The following is a 14,627-nucleotide window of genomic DNA, read 5'->3' on the forward strand; positions in this document are numbered from 1 at the left end:
GATCACAATACCATGACCACAATACCATGACCACACTCAGGAAAACAAACAATCTTTTAAGGCTATCTACCAAGAAGCATATATTCAAATTTCTCCAATTGCCTAAAATTGTCAAATATATATATTTTTAAAAGGTCTTTGTTTTTAAGTTATCTGTGTACCCTACGTGGGGTTCAAACTCACAACCTGAGATCAAGGGTTGTATGCTCTACCAACTGAGCCAGCCGGGAGCCCCAAGTATAGCATATATAAGTATTTCTAAATCCGGAAACAGTCTTGTCTCATGTACTGCATTTGGTTTTATCTCTTCGGTCTTTAGAACCATCTCTTCTCCCAACCTTCTTCCCTTTTTCTTAGACACTGACTTTTTTTTTTTTTTAAGGATTTCATTTGTTTATATGATGGGGCACCTGGGTGGCTCTCTGCTCAGCGGGGAATCTGCTTCTCTCTCTGCCTCTGTCTGCTGCTCCCCCTGCTTGTGCTCTCTGGCTCTCTTTCTCATATAAATAAATAAGATCTTTTTTATTTAAAAGATTTAAAAGATTAAAAGATTTCTGAGCCTAAGGCAGATGCTTAACTGACTGTGCCGCTCAGGCACCCCTTAGACATTGACTTTTTTTTTTTTTTAAGATTTTATTTATTTAAGTGACAGAGACAGCCAGCGAGAGAGGGAACACGGCAGGGGAGTGGGAGAGGAAGAAGCAGGCTCCCAGCAGAGGAGCCTGATGTGGGGCTCGATCCCAGAACGCCAGGATCACACCCTGAGCCAAAGGCAGACGCTCAATGACTGCGCCAGCCAGGCGCCGCGATAACTTGGTTTTTTAACATAAATTAAATCATGCAGTAATTTGCTTGTTTCTCTCAATAAGACATTTTTAAATCTTCCTGATTCAGTAGATCCACCATGTTTTCCACTTAATATTCCATAGGGTGGCGTATTAAACACTTGCCAAAATCTGGGGGAACTACTAAAATAGATTGAATGTGTGTGTCCCCCCCCTTGAATTTATATGTTGAACCCTAACCCCCAATGTGATGGCATTTAGAGGTGGGGTCTTTGGGAGGTGATTAGGTCATGAGGGAGGAGCCCTCATGAATGGGATATGTGCCCTTATAAAAGAAATCCCAGCGAGCTCCCTCACCTCGACTGCCATGTGAGGATACAGCAAGAAAATGGCTGTCTATGAAGGAGGAAGCAGGTCCTCACCAGACCAAATCTGCCAGTGCCTTGATCTGGACTTCTCATCTTCTATAATTGTGAGAAATAAATATTTTGTGCGCAAGCCACCCAATCTATAGTATTTTTGTTATGGCCACACAAATGGACTGAGACAACTATCTTCTCCCAGCCTGGCCCAAATTTTGCTTAATCAAAGTCCCAGTGGGAGAATGGGAGAAAGTTTTGAAAATCACATATCTGATAAGGGATTAATATACAGAATATATAAAGAGAACTCCTAGAACTCAACAATAAACAATAAACAACCCAATTCAAAAATGGGCAAAAGACTTAGACAGACATTTTCCCAAAGAAGATACACAAATCGTCAATGAACACATGAAAAGATCACTCAACATCAGTGATCACTGGGGAAACACAAACCGAAACAATGAAATTGGGGCACCTGGGAGGCTCAGTCAGCAGAGTATGTGACTCTTGATCTCAGGGTCATGAGTTCAAGCTCCATGTTGGATGCAGAACCTACTTAAAAAAGAAAAAAAAGAAAAAACTACATGACATAACCACCTCATATCCCTTAGGATGTCTACTATTTTAAAAAGATCATAAAATAACAAGTGTTGGTGAGGATGCAGGGAAATTGGAACCCCTGTGCACTCTTGGTGGGAATGTAAATTGGTGTAACAGCTGTGGAAAACAGTATGGACGTTTCTCAAAAACTTAAACATAGAATTGCCATATGACCCCGCGATTCCACTGGTAGGTATATACCCAAAATAACTGAAAGCAGGGATCTGAAAAGATATTTGTATACTCATGTTCATAGCAACCTTATTCACAATAGTGAAAAAGTGAAAGCAACCCAAGTGTCCATGAACAGATGAAGGGATAAACCAAATGGGGTATATCCTTACAATGGAATACTATTCAGCCTTAAAATTTCCAGAAAGGAAATTTCTGACACATGCTACAATTAGGAATGAACCTTGCAGACTTTATGCTAAATGAAATAAGCCAGGCACAGAAGGACACACTGATTCCACTTAGGTAAGTACTTAGCGTAGTCAAAATCGCACAGACAGAAAGTAGAATGGTGGGGCGCCTGGGTGGCTCAGTCATTAAGCGTCTGCCTTCGGCTCAGGGCGTGATCCCGGGGTGCTGGGATCGAGCCCCACATCGGGCTCCTCCGCTGGGAGCCTGCTTCTTCCTCTCCCACTCCCCCTGCTTGTGTTCCCTCTCTCGCTGGCTCTCTCTCTCTCTGTCAAATAAATAAGCAAAATCTTAAAAAAAAAAAAAAAAAGTAGAATGGTGGTTGTCAGGGGCTGAGAGTAAGGGGAATGGGAAGTTATTGTTTAATGAGTACAAAGTTTCAGTTTTTTTAATGAAAAAAAATTATGGAGATGGACTGTGTTGGTGGTTGCACAACATTAGGAAAGTACTTAACACCACTGAGCTGTATACTTAAAAATGGCTTGGATGGTAAAATTTATGTCATGTAAATTTTACAATAAAATAATCCAGTGGGCTTTTTTGTAGAAACTGACAAATTGATTCTAAAATTTATATGTAAAAGCAAAGAAACTAAAATAACCAAAGCGATTTTGAAAAAGAACGAAGTTGGGGGCTCCTGGCTGTCTCAGTTGGTGGAGCATGGGACTCTTGATCTTGGGGTTGTGAGTTCAAACCCCACGTTGGATGTAGAGATTACTTAAAAATAAAATATTTTTTTAAAAAGGAAGAAAAAGAAGATGGATAATTTATATTACCTGATGTCAAAACTCCATGAAATAAATTGGAGTAACTGAGACAGTCTGGTATAAAAAGAATAGACACAGAGATCAAGGAAACAGAATAGAGGCTAGAAACAGAGGCATACAAATAGAGCCAATTGGCTTTTGACAAAGATGCAAAGGAAATTCAAAGGAGAAAGGATAGTCTTCAAAACCAGTGCTTCAGCAATCAGACATCCCTATGCTAAATACCTCGCACCATAAATAAAAACTAACACAGAATGGAGACAAGACCGAAATAGAAACCTAAACCTAAACCTGTATATTATTCAGTTAGGAAAAGATTTCATATGTATAAAACAAAAAGTATTATCCATAAATTAAAAAGTTGATAAATCAAACTTTTTATTTCTTGCTGCATCACAAATTATCCCAAAACGTAATGGCTTAAAACAATGCATATTTATTATCTCACCAGTGTCTGTAGATCTGAAATCCAGGTCTGGCTTAGCTAGATCCTGTCTCACAGTCTCTCTCTTTCAAGTCGCCAATAAAAGTGTTGGCCAGGGCTGGGATCTCATCTGAAGGTGCAACTGGGGAAGAATCCATTCCAGGCCCATGTGGTTTTTTGGCAGAATTTGTTCCTGGAGGGCTTTTTGTTGGAGGGTTTCAGTCCCTAGCTGCTGTTGGCTAGAGGCTGCCCTGTTTCTTCACACGTGGGTCTCCAACACAGCTGCTTGCTTCATCAAATTGTACATGCCAAGAAGGTGATAGAGTCTATGAGCAAGACAAAAATGACGATCTTATGTAACGTAATCCCAAAGTGCTATCCCATCACCTTTGCTGCATTCTGTTGGTTAAAAGCAAGTAACAGGGGCGCCTGGGTTTCTCAATCCGTTAAGCATCCAACTCTTGGTTTTCGGCTCAGGACTTGATCTCAGAGTCCTGGGATCAAGCCCTGCATCGGGTTGCCCTCTCAGCGGGGAATCTGCTTGTCTCCCTCTCTCTGCTCCTTCCCCTGCTCATGCTCTCTCTCTCTTTCCCTAAAATAAATAAATAAAGCTAAAAAAGGGGCGCCTGGGTGGCACAGCGGTTGGGCGTCTGCCTTCGGCTCAGGGCGTGATCCTGGCGTTATGGGATAGAGCCCCGCATCAGGCTCCTCTGCTATGAGCCTGCTTCTTCCTCTCCCACTCCTCCTGCTTGTGTTCCCTCTCTGGCTGGCTGTCTCTATCTCTGTCGAATAAATAAATAAAATCTTTAAAAAAAAAAAAAGCTAAAAAAAAAAAAAGGAAGCAAGTAACAGATCCTGCCCACTCTCAAGGACAGAGGATTGCACAAGCGCATAAATATCAAGAGACTGCAATCACTGAGGCCATCTTAATATCTGCCCACCCCAGACTTTACCAAAATTAAACAGCTCTGCTCTTTGAAATACACTGTTAATCAAATGAAAAGACAAGCCACAGACTGGGAGGAAATATTTGTGAAACACATGTCTGATACAGGACCTGTATCTTCAATATGTAAAGAACACTTGAAACTCAATGATAAATAAACAACAAATTCTTTAAATGGACAAAAGGGTGATAGACACTTCACCAAGAATGACAAAGAAGTACATAAGGAGATGTTCAACACCATTGATCGCTCAGAAAATTCAAACTAAAACCACAGTGGGTACTACTACCCTCATAGCAGTATGCCTGAGTTTTTTAGAAAACTGATTATAGAAAATGCCAGCAAGGATGTAGAGCAACTCAAATTCTCATATATCGATGGTGGGAATACAAAATGATAACAGCATTTTGAAATACAGTTTGGCAATTTCTTATAAAGTTAAACACAGATTCACATTATATTCCGGAAAGGGTTAATTCAGCAGGCCTGGGCTGCTCAAAATTTGCATATTTCCAAGGTCTTCAGGACTGGCCCTTGGTCCAGCTCCTAGGAGATAACCTCCGAGTCATTGGAATATCCTGCCTGATCAGAGTGTCTTTGTATGCTGCAACTGTGGACCACACCAGAGAGTTTATGCTAATAATATGATTTATGATGAACGCTCTCTTTTGAGTGCCTGAGGTTTTGGCTGAATTGTAGCTTGACTTCTGGGGGACTGGGGTCTGAGAGGCTGAGGTCAGTCACATGGGTGCTGCGTGTCTACATGACTGACTCCCAGTAAAAATCCTGGACATCCAGGCTTAGGTAAGCTTCCCTGGTTGGCAACCCTTTGCACATGTTGTCCATAGAGGCGCTGGAAGAATTCAGGGCTCTCCGTGGGACTCCACCAGAGTTGTCCTAACTCGGAAGCTTGAGCCTGGTTTCTCCCAGACTCCACCCTATGTGCTTTTTCTGTTGCTGATTTTCGTCTACCTTTTGCTGTAATAAAATACAAGCATGAGTATAACAGCTTTTCTGAATCCTGTGAGGCCTTCCAGTGAATCAGCAAGCCTAGGGGTCGTCTTGGGGACCACCAATGTCTTGGGGACCGTTGGCCCCAGCTATTTCATGCCTAGCTCAAAACATGAAAATATATCTTCTCTCAAAAACCTGTATGTGAGTATTTATAAGGGTCTTAGTGATGAAATCTTTAAAAACTGGAAACAACCAACCAAAATGCCCTTCAACTCGTGGATGGATGACCAAATGGCAGTACAGCCATATACTGTACTCAGTGATAAAGAGGAATGAACTGGTGAGGGGCACCTGGATGGCTCAGTCGGTTGAGCATCTGACTCTTGGTTTTGGCTCAGGTCATGAGCTCAGGGTCCTGAGATTGAGCTCCGCGTTGGGCTCCACGCTCAGCGGGGACGCTGCCTGGGATTCTTTCTCCCTCTTCCCCTCCCCTTGCTCATACTCTCTTTCAAATAAATAGATAAATCTTAAAAAAAAAAAAAAAAAAAAAGAGGAACGAACTGGTGAGACACTCAACAACCTGAATGAACCCCAAGAGCATTACGCTAAGTGAAAGAAGATGGACTCAACAGGCTGCATACTTCCTGATTCCATATACAGTATATGACTTTTGTGCAAAGGCCAAACTCTAGGGACAGAGAACAGATCAGTGGTTGCCAGGAGCTGAGGGTGGGAGGAGGGGTCGTCTACCAAGTGACATGAGGGGACTTTTTGAAATATTCTGTGTCTTCAGTGATTTCATGATCGCATGTGTTTGTCAAAATCACCAAAAAAAGTGAATTTTGTTGTGTATAAATGAACATGATTTTTAAAAAAATAACAAGGAGTTGGAAATTTCAGGAAATCAAATAGCCTAGAGATGAGCCAAAGGATTTTTCTCCTGCCTCTGGGCTCTAACAAATACCTTACTACATAATGTGACATTATGACATTGATTTCAGTCCTCGGTTTGTGAGTTTTCTTTTCCTTATGCTTTTGCAGGTCTGCCCCTCTGTACTTTTTTGACTTTTAAATTTGATTTCCATAAAATAATATGTGTAATATAGATGTAAGTTATGAAGCCCAATGTTAAAATCAACTCCCTTGAACACTCGATCCAGTTAAAGAGTTAGAACATTATCAACTTTGTAGAAGTTGTCCTCCCGATCTTATATCTGGGTCGGCCCCCAGAAGCAGCCACTGGCCTGAACTGTATGTTTATCAGACACTTGCTTTGCTCTTTGTACATAGTTTTACTAGATATGTAGGATTCCTTCAATAAAATACAGTTTGGTTTCCTTGGTCTTGAGTTTGTAGAAATGGGATCATACCACGTATTGGTGATATCAGCTGGGATCTCTCCAGAAAACAAAAGTCCACTCTGGGGTTCAAATGAAGAGATTGTATTGGAAGAGCCACAAGTTATGGTCAAAATTGAGGGAACCAGGGCGCCTGGGTAGCTCAGTCGGTTAAGCATCTACCTTCGGCTCAGATCATGATCCCAGAGTCTCAGGATCGAACCCCGAGTCGGGCTCCCTGCTCAGTGGGGAGTCTGCTTCTCCCTCTCGCTCTGCTCCTCCCCCTACTCGGGCTCTCCCTCTCGTTCTTGCTCTCTCTCTCAAATAAATAAATAGATAAATAAATAAATAAATAAATTCTGTTTAAATTTGAGGGAAACAACAAAGGACATTGGGGCTCCCAGAGACCAGCCGCAGTGGAGAGCCATTACCCCCTAGGTCTGATGGAGCAAGGGAGCAAACCTGTCACCAGATCCAGTGAGAGCTGGGCCACTGGACGAGGAGCTGGAGCTGTGGAAGTGATCACAGCCACTGCCACAAGCACTGGAAGAAATAGTCCAACTATTTTCTCCTCTTGCCCTGTGACGTCTTGCTGCCATTCCCGTTGGAGGAAGCCAGCTGGACCCCAGCTGCAAAAAAAGGCACCAATGTTGCAATCCGCAGATCAAGCATTTGTGGACACAGGGCAGCGCAAAGAAGGACAGGTCGTGATCGGGGTAGGTGGTTGGAAGCACATAAAGGAAAACCCAACTCTCTTTGTCAATATGCTCTCGCTCAGTACAGTACCATGTCTTGGGGTCATCTCTGTTGTAATGGCTGTGGCTCGCTCATTTTCAAGTACTGTTTAAATGCCATTGGGTGGATATCCCTTTATTAGTCCATTCTCTTGTGGATGGACATCTGCTTCCAGTTTTTACTGCTAGGAACAAGGAATGCGGCTGTGAAGATTTCTGTGATAACGGGTGGAGGGCTTTGCCTGTAACCAAGAATGTCATCAAAGTGGGAAATATCATGTGCTTTTTTATTGGCTTTCCTGGGGCAGAAGGGACCCAGTCAGGTCGCCTCACCTCACTCCAGAGCAACTGTTGGTGGTTTTCATTGTGGTAAAACATACATAATGCAAAGTGTACCATCTTAACTATTTTCGGTGTACAATTCAGTGGCATTAAGTGCGTTCACAAGGCAACTGTTTATTGAAAATTTGTGACGCTAAACCGCTAGTTGCGTAATTTTTAAACCAAGATTTCTCCCACAAATTTTACATATGTAATATGTTCCACTTGTCACAATTTCTTGATATATTTGCGAGAAAGGCACACAGAGTTCTTGGTGATATTTACTTGAGTAGGAAAGTACAAGTCTGGGGATTAAAAAAAATCTCTCTTAATAAGATTTTAATTTCTTAGAGCCCTTTTCCATTCACAGCAAAATTAAGCAGAAGTAGCAGAGATTCCCCATATCCCTTTGCCCCTTACAGGCACAGCCTCCCCCCACCACAGTGGCACATTTGTTACAGCCCCTGAATCTACGTTGACACGTCACTATCACCCAAAGTCCACAGTTGACATTAGGGGTCTCCCTTGATGTTGTACAATCTGTGGGTTTGGACAAACAGATAATGACGTGTACTATCCATCATCATGGTCCATACAGAGTAGTTTCACTGCCCTAAAAATCCTCTATGCTCTGCCTGTTCATGCCTCCTTCTTCCACGAGAGTGTAAGCTTTTATTTTCATGTTAATATTAAAGAGCAATGTAAAGGAGGTCTTAGGCCTATGAAGCACGACTCTGATGAAGTTGGTTTAGCCAGTCCCCTACCGAGAGACTCTGGGCTCTTACCAATTTGCACCATTGCAAACATTTCTGCCGTGATCGTGTTCCTCTTTCCCTCTTGGTGTTCTCTCGAGTTTTTTTAAGGTAAGCACTAGAAATGGCATGGCTGGGACATGGGAAATAGTGCATTTTAATTTAATAGGTACTGCTGAATTCCTTAGTCGGTTCTTAAAATGTCTAGAATGCTTAGATCAGCAGCGTCCTACAATATTGTAGTCATTCTCCGGAGCCCTGGAGATCTAAAAGCATGTTTGGGCAGGTGGGCCTAAAGGATATGATTTAGGTCTTGTCTCTCCCAAATCTGCTTGAGCAACCATGCACAAATCTTTCATTGTTTTTAAAGATCTTCTTTATTTATTTGAGAGAGAGAGCGAGAGCAGGGGGAGGGGCAGAGAGAGAAGCACAGTCCCCGCTGAGCAGGGAGCCCGACCTTGCTTGATTCCGGAACTCTGGGATCATGACCTGAGCCGAAGGCAGACGGACTGAGCCACCCAGGTGCCCCAACAAATCTTTCATTTAATTCACTTAACAAGTATTTGTTGAGTGTCTATTATGTGCTGGTGCTATTGTAACCTCAGAGGATAAAGAGGCTGAGAAGCAGACAAGTTCCTTTTAGTCAGGAGTTGGGTATTCTCGCCACTGTGAGCTTAGAATGTTCTGGACAGTGCCCGATTCCCCAACAGGGACTCAACATGTGTGTGTTCATGCTGGTCTGGCTTTGAACAAGATAACCTTTCTTGGTTAACTGGTTGAAACAAATAGTTTTCCTATTAATAAGAGGCAAAATTTTACCTTTCTATAAAATATACCATCTCCAATGTAGTCTATAATTACAGAAACTCAAAATTGTTCCACGTTTATCCAAAAAAAATGAAAACACACACACACACACACACACATTTGTACCAGATTGTTCATTGCAGCTTTATTCATATTGCCAGAAAATAGGAACATCCCAGCTGCCCATCAAGAGGAGAATGGGTAAACGATTCATGGTGTATCCATACATCGGATTTGTATTCAGCAACAGCAAGGAATGAACAAATGATTACTCAATCACATGGATGAATCTCGAAAACATTATTCCGAGGGAAAGAAGCCTGATTCAAGAGTATATATCACATGATTCCACTTATATAAAGTTCTGGAATAGGCACAACTAAGCCGCAGTAAGGCTATGGGTTGGGGCAAGGGAGGAGAGGAAGGGGCATGAAGGCACCTCTGGGGTGATGATGAGTCTCTAAATCTTGGTGGGGTTTGGGCTACGCAGGTGTAGCTCATCAAACAGTACGCTTGAGCTTTGTAAATTTCATCAGATGCAAATTTTACCTCAAAGGAAAAAATAGAACCATAAGCAAATACTGAGCTCTACCTATTAACGTGCATGCTGAAGCATTAGGGGGAAGCGTACTGATGTCTGCAACCTCCGTTGAAATAAATGAAAAAAAGTAAGATGAATTGATGGATAGATGGAATGGGAAGAGGGACAGAACAATACGGAGTAAAGCGAGTTTAGTGAAAACACAAACTGTAGAATCTGGGTGGTAGGTATTTGGGTGCTCTCCATACAATTGTTTGACTTTTGGGGCGCCTGGGTGGCTCAGTCCGTGAAGCATCTGCCTTCAGCTCAGGTCAAGATCCCAGAGTCCTGGGCTCGAGCCCTGCAAGGGGCTCCCTGCTCAGGGGGGAGTCTGCTTCTGCTTCTGCCTCTGCCCCTCCCCCTGCTCATGCTCTCTCTCTCTCTCTCTCTCATTCACTCTCTCTCCCAAGTAAGTAAATAAAATCTTAAAAAATTTTTATCAAAAAATTTTTTTGTATAAAAACTTTCATAATAAACTTTCATAATAAAATGTTGGGACAAAAACTATACCGCAAACTGGGGGAAACTTGACTCATTTTCCCTGGAAGGCTGAAATTTAGCCAGGTAAAACTGAATTCAAGTTCTAGCCATGCAGGTTTCTGGCTGGTCACTCAAGGTGTGTTTACTGCAGTTTTCTCAGTATCATGTGGAGAGGATTCTTTTTTTGTAGGGTTTTATGGGAATTGAAGTTTTTCTTTTGTTAAAGATTTTATTTATTTATTTGGGAGAGACAGTGAGCAAGAGAGAGAGAAGAAGCAGGGGGAGGGGCAGAGGCAGAAGGAGAAGAAGACTCCCTGCTGAGCAGGGAGCCCAACTTGGGACTCGATCCTCAGACTCTGGGATCACGACCTGAGCTGAAGGCAGAGGCTTAACTGACTGAGCCCCCCAGGCACCCCTGAAAATTGAATTTAGGTAATATACTAAAAGAATGTGAATGACACAGCAGCTGAACAATGAACAGGAGCTTTTATATTATTATTGGTGACTATAATGAAAGACTTCAAAAAAGACAGCCCTCAAAGTGGACTAGAAAAATCTAAGGAGGCTTCCTGGAAGAGGGGTGATGTTAAAAGAAGAGTAGAATTCAGACAGGGCAAATCAAGGGCATTCCTGGTGGGAGAAAAAGCCTGAGGAAAGGCCTAAAAACAAGAACGAGCGCATTGGGCAAGATTGGTGAGAGGACCCTGCATTTGTTTTCCAAGAGAAAATAAAAATATCTACATCTGTGGATCTCCAGATAAAGGAAGACTTGTTGAACAATTTAACATGCCCCCACGAGCCCTTCTAGGGGCAGGATCTTTAAATACTAAGGACAAGACGGTTTTCAGTTGTGAGAGTAGACTTTTACTGTCTACTGCTTTTCAACTTTCTTGAAACAAGATTCCTTTCTCTTTATCCTCTGCCAAAAGATGCCCTGGTGAACCGGGCCTGGCAGGAGCTGAAGCTTCCAGTGCGTCCTTCCTCTACTGGGGCACGACTACCCCCAGGCCAATCTCACCCTAAAAGTGCAGACTAAAGGAACTCAGGAAGAATGGAGCACTGAGAGGCAGGGCCATTCAAAGCACCCTGAATCGGAGCACCCCACCTCCATCACGCCCTCCAAGGCACAAACCATCCCACTTCCCAGGGTGACTGTTGCCATGGCCTCCTGCGTGTCCCTCTGCCCCGCGCTTGTCCTGCAAGTAGGCAGAATAATGGCCCCATAGTGTCCTGTCTGCAGCTTCAGAGCCTGTGGATCTGGCAAAATGGATTTTGTGGATGGAGTTGGACTCTGAGGTGGGAAGAGTATTCTGGCACATCTGGGTGGGCCCAATGTCCTTATGAAAGGGAGGTAGGAGGGTCCAAGGCAGAGAAAGAGGTGTGGGGGCAGAAACATAGGACAGAGTGCTGCAGTCGTTGGAGGCAGTGGCGCGCAAAGCCAGAAATGCCGATGGCCTCCAGGAGCTGGAAGAGGCGAGGATGTGCCTGGAGCGGGAGTCTGCCCTAGAGCCTCCAGAAGGAACATGAAAGGAAAGGCTGAACAATTGACTTCAGCCCAGTGAGATTCCTCTTGGACTTCTGACCTCCAGAATAATGGCTCCCAGAATTAAGACAATAAACTTGTGTTGTTTCAAGCCTCCAAAGTTGTGGCAATTTGTTCCAGCAGCTAGAATTAGCTTTTAAAGATGTAAACCAGAGCACATGGATACCCTGCTGAAAACCCTCCAAGGCCTTCCCCTCACATCCAGAGTAAAATCCAAACTCTCTATAATCTGGTTTCTACCGATGACTTCCTCCTTGGCCCCTACTTCTCTCCCTAACCCTGTTTACTCTGCCTCACTTCCTTGACTAAACCCAACTCACTTCTACCTCAGGGCCTTTGCACTTGCTGCTTTCTCTGATCAGAATGCTCTTCCCACAGACTTTCACAAGGCTGGCCTGTTCGTGTCTGTTCTGAAATGACACTGGCCCAAAACAGCATTCCCTAAACACCCTGTCCAAAATAACACTGCTCCAGTTTCTAGCTTCTTACCCTTCTTTAGCTTTCTTCATAACATGACTTCTTGAAATTATATCATGTGCATATTTTAATTTGTCTCTTGCCCGCCTCCACAGTAGGATGTAAGCTCTGATGTGTCTCTAGCACATGGGCCGTCCTAGTACCTTCATGTGAATGAAGAATGAACAGAAGCTACCTTCCTCATCCCACACTGTGGCTTACCAACAACCCTCCCACTGATAGATCAGTTTTCATGCAACATGAGGAAAGAGCTGGATGGTCAAGCATTTGGGTTGCTGATTATGTGATTTCTTGTGCTTTCTGGTGGAGCTGGGAATAAATCAACAACAAGCCCCCAAGCCAGTCATGAACTAAATAAAAAAGGACCTCAATTCAAAAGTATCTCCCCTACAGCGCCCAGCTGGAGATTTTTTTATTTATTATTTTATTTTATTTTTTAAGGTTTTTTTTGTTTTGTTTTGTTTTGTTTTGTTTTAATTCATTTGAGAGAGAGAGAGAGCATGAGCAGTGGGGAGGGACTCCATCCCTGGACCCTGAGATCATGACCTGAGCTGAAGGCAAACGCTTAACTGACTGAGCCACCCAGGGACCCCTGGAGATTTTTTAAAAAAATTATCTTTGGAGAGGCGCTTGGGTGGCTCAGTCCTTAAGCGCCTGCCTTCGGCTCAGGGCGTGATCCCAGAGTGCTGGGATCAAGCCCCACATCGGGCTCCCTGCTCTGCTGGGAGCCTGCTTCCTCCTCTCCCACTCCCTCTGCTTGTGTTCCCTCTCTCACTGGCTGTCTCTCTCTCTCTGCCAAATAAATAAATAAAATCTTAAAAAAAATTATCTTTGGAGATTCAAATGCCTCATCTCATTGTCATCAAGGCCTTTCACACGGCTAGCTCAGTCTAAATGGGGGCTGCAGTTCTCCGTGAAATCTCTTTTTCTTGGGAGGGATTCAGGCAAGGGTGGAGGAGAGAGGTTGAGCACAGGACTCGAAGAGATTGGGATGAATTCTTGTCAGGTGGTCCTCCTCTCCTTGAATACTCCCCAGCTCATCGTTTACAACATGTTTATGGATACTTGAAGAGTTCTTTCCAGACCTTTCATCCAAAAGGCACCATGACAGAGCTGACATGCAAATGCAGGTGGCACATTGTGGTTTCCTTATAAACCGGTCCGCACTACGCTGGTCCCCTTACCTACTCAGGCATGGTTCATCAAGAGTTGCCTGCAAGATCTTTTTCAGAAGCTTCCTCAACGCATCAGTAAGTTGGTGCTGCTGCTGGAACACATGATCTCACGTTGCGGGCAACACGGCCACGTTCTGACAGGGTATCCTGCTCCCTTCAACCTCGCTACTCTGATTCTTGGCCATTGCGGGGTAGAGGTAAGGCGGGGGGGTGAAAACACCCCAGAGGAGGTCCAAAGCTCCACTTTGGGTCAGGACCTCCAGGACCATGAGGAATGTGTCCAATTTGCCCTCAAATTGGAACCCTGGTCTCTTGCCCAGTTTTTCGAGAATCTTTAGCTCAGCTCTAAACTGAAAAATCCTGACCTGGATTTCTTTTCCCTCCTTAGTTTCATTTTTTTTTTTACAAAATTATTATATGCTTATTTTAACAAATTCAGATCATATAGACATAAATAAATTTAAATTCCCTCTCGAACTGTTGTTCCTCTCCTCTCTGAATCATGCTCCCTTGGGGGAGCCACGGTTAACACTTTCCAAGTGTCCTTCTCTGGACTCACCAGATACATCAGGACAATGGAATTATGTTGTGCTATTGTTCTGCAACTGGCATTTATTACTCACTCACGTGTTCTGGATCTTCTTCCATGTCAACATACACACGTCTATCATCTTTTTAGCTGAGAGCTATCCTGTAACTAAGGCTCGATGTTGTACTATAACGTATTGCTGGACATGTGGACTCTTACAAATTTTATTACATGGATTGTGCTTGCACATATATCCTTATGCAATTGTAATTTTCTTATGAGTAGACTCTCAGAAAATAAATTATTAGGTCAAAGGATGTATTAATCAGGATTCTCCAGGGAAAGAGAATAGGATATGTAATACATACAGATTTATTTTAAGAAATTGCCTCATGCGATCTATGGAGGCTGGGAGGTCCAAAACCTGCAGTTCAAGTCCGAAGGCCATCCGCTGCAGAATTCCCTCTTAGCTCTGGAAAGGTCAGTCTTTTTGTTCTCTCCAGATCTTCAATTGATCGGATGAAGCCCACCCACATTATGGAGGACAAGCTGCTTTACTTGAAGTCTACAAATTTAAATGGTCATCTTATCCCAGACGCCTTCACAGAAGCATCTAGGGTAATGCTTGAC

Source organism: Ursus arctos, unplaced genomic scaffold (assembly GCF_023065955.2).
Source record: "Ursus arctos isolate Adak ecotype North America unplaced genomic scaffold, UrsArc2.0 scaffold_4, whole genome shotgun sequence".
In the NCBI taxonomy this organism is placed as follows: Eukaryota; Metazoa; Chordata; class Mammalia; order Carnivora; family Ursidae; genus Ursus; species Ursus arctos.